Source organism: Penaeus chinensis, chromosome 4 (assembly GCF_019202785.1).
Source record: "Penaeus chinensis breed Huanghai No. 1 chromosome 4, ASM1920278v2, whole genome shotgun sequence".
In the NCBI taxonomy this organism is placed as follows: domain Eukaryota; kingdom Metazoa; phylum Arthropoda; class Malacostraca; order Decapoda; family Penaeidae; genus Penaeus; species Penaeus chinensis.
Window position 1 is genome coordinate 39214640 of NC_061822.1, and position 2500 is coordinate 39217139.

A 2500-nucleotide genomic window follows, 5' to 3' on the forward strand; every position below is an offset into this window, starting at 1 on the left:
GAGAAGGAGAGGAGGGAAAGTGTGAGTGGAGAGAGAGGAGAAAGAGAGAGAGAGAGGGAGGAGATTTTTTTGAAAAGGGGAGAGAGAGAGAGATGGGGGTGGAGAGGGAGAGAGAGAGAGAGGAGAGCGGGAGAGAGGAAGAAAGAGGGAAAAGGAGAAGAGAAGGGAAAGAGAGGGGGAAAAGAGAAAAGTAAAAAAGAGAGAGAGTGGAGGAGAGAGAAAAGAGAGAATTTTGGGGAGAGAGAGAAAGAGAGAGGGGGAAAAAATTTTTTTCCCTTCTTTTTACCTGTTTTAAGAAAGTTAAATTCAAGATATTATAAAGCTAGAAATACGTAAATCCCCCTATTCCTAATGAGTTCTTGGATATATATATATATATTTTTTGCATCCGATAAGCGTATTTTGAAAAGATAAATGAAATTATTCTATTTTTTACACACGTGGGCAAGGAAAAAAGGGGCCATTTGCTTTTTTCGTTAAGTAAATGGGCTTACAAAAAGTTAACCAAAAAAAATGAAATGAAGAGAAATAAAAAAAAAGGAAAAAAAAAGAAAAAAGAAAGACAGAAGATGGAGAAGAAAAAGAAGTAAATAAGAGAAAAAAAAGAAAGAGGAAGAGCAAAAAGAAATTAAGAAAAGAATAAAAAAAAGAAATAGATGAAGAAGAAAAAGAAAAAATGTTTGGAGGCAAAATAAAAAAAAAAAGGGGAAAAGATTTAAAAAGAAAAAAGATGAAGGGAAAAAAAGGGAAAAAAAAAAAAGAGAAAAAAAAAAAAAGAAAGAAAGAAAAAAAAGAAAAAAAAGAAAAAAAAAAGAAAGAAAAAAAGAAGAAAAGAAAGGAAGATAAAAAAGAGGAAAAAAAGAAAAAAAGAAATAAAGAAAAAAAAAAAAAAAGAAAAAGAAAGGAGATAGAACATAGATAATAAATAAAAAAAGAATTTAAATAAATGATAACAATGACAAGGGAAAGGGTAAAACAGTAATTTTGTTTTTTATTTTTCATTTTTAATTTATTCTTTTTTTTTTTTTTGTCTTATTGTTCGTAATAACTCATGTAATATGCATATTCTGGGCGTTTGTTTGGTAGATAAACATTAAAGTTAGGATTTTATTTACAAATGTGTTTTGTGATTTGAAAAAAGGTGCTAAATCGCGTAAAACTGAAATCTCCGAATTAATCTATTTATTTATTTATTAGCACTATAAAAATGTGAAAATTTATATGTGAGTGAGTATTTATGTAAATGTATTTATATGTGAGTGAAATTTTTGTGATGCTTATCGGCGGTTTTTTAAACCTAGCGGCTCGAAGCCAGCGACCGGCGGGGTAAAACGGGAGGGAAATTCCGCGCCCGCCATTTTGCCCCCGAGAGGCGGGGGGGGAAAAAGCGGTTTGAACGCTCATCCGAAGAGCCCCCCACTTTTCCCCTCTGACCCTTTGGGCGCCAAGGCACCGCGTTTAACATCCTCATGGCGAAAAGCCCTTTTCTCGCCAAAAATCGGTTTTTTTTACCAGCAGTTGGGCGCGGGAGGGCATGTTTCACCCGACCGCCGTGGGGGACCGAACCCGCGACCTGGAGATTCCAAGATTTCCCCAGATTGCGAGGCGAAATGTCTATCCATCGGCCACCCGGCCGGGCCGCCCGGAAGAAAGGGGGGGGGGAATTTTGGCTTTGAAAATGCCAAAAATGCCCTCGCTGGGGGATGCTGCGGAAGTGCGTGTTTTCATGGGGGGCTTATAAAAGTGTCCATGTGGTTTTTAACTGTATGTGTCCGGGAAATTTAAAAATAATAAATAAATAATAATAATAAATTTTTTATTATTTTCTTATTATTTAATAATAAAGAAACAATAATAATAATAATATTTTTAAAAAAATGATGATATAATAAAGATGAGATAACGATAATAATGATTTATATTAAAAAAACATTAAAAAATAAAAAGACATAATAGTAATAAGATTTAAAAAATAGTAAGGTTTAAAAATGAAAAAAAAAATAACAAAAAGAAAACGTTTTGAAGAAAAAGCGAAGGCCTTTTGAACTGCCAGGGCCCTCGATGTGGATGTGGGTTGTGGTTGGCGTGAGTGCAAGTATATTTTTGTCCGTGAATTATGTGCCGTTTTAGTATTTATCGGTGTGTTTAGGGGTCCGTGCGTGTCATAGAAATTATCGTGGGGTGTGTTTTTTTTTGGTGGTGTGTGTGTGTGTGTGTGTGGCGTTTTGTGGTGGTGTTTTGCGTTTTTTCCGGGGCGGGTTTTTTATGTTGTGTGTGTTATGCTTTGGTCCCGAGGGAGTATTATTTTATGTGTTTAGGGTGGGTTGGGTCTGCGTTTTGTGTTTTACATGTACATTGCTTGGGATGGGGGGTGTGCGGGGAGTGTGTTTGTGGTGTGGCGCCCGTGGGGTGTCTGTGGAGAGTTGGTGATATTGGGGTTGTGTGGGGTTTGTTGTGTGTGAGAGGAGAGGATAGAGGGGGTGTAAGTGAGGGGAGTGTG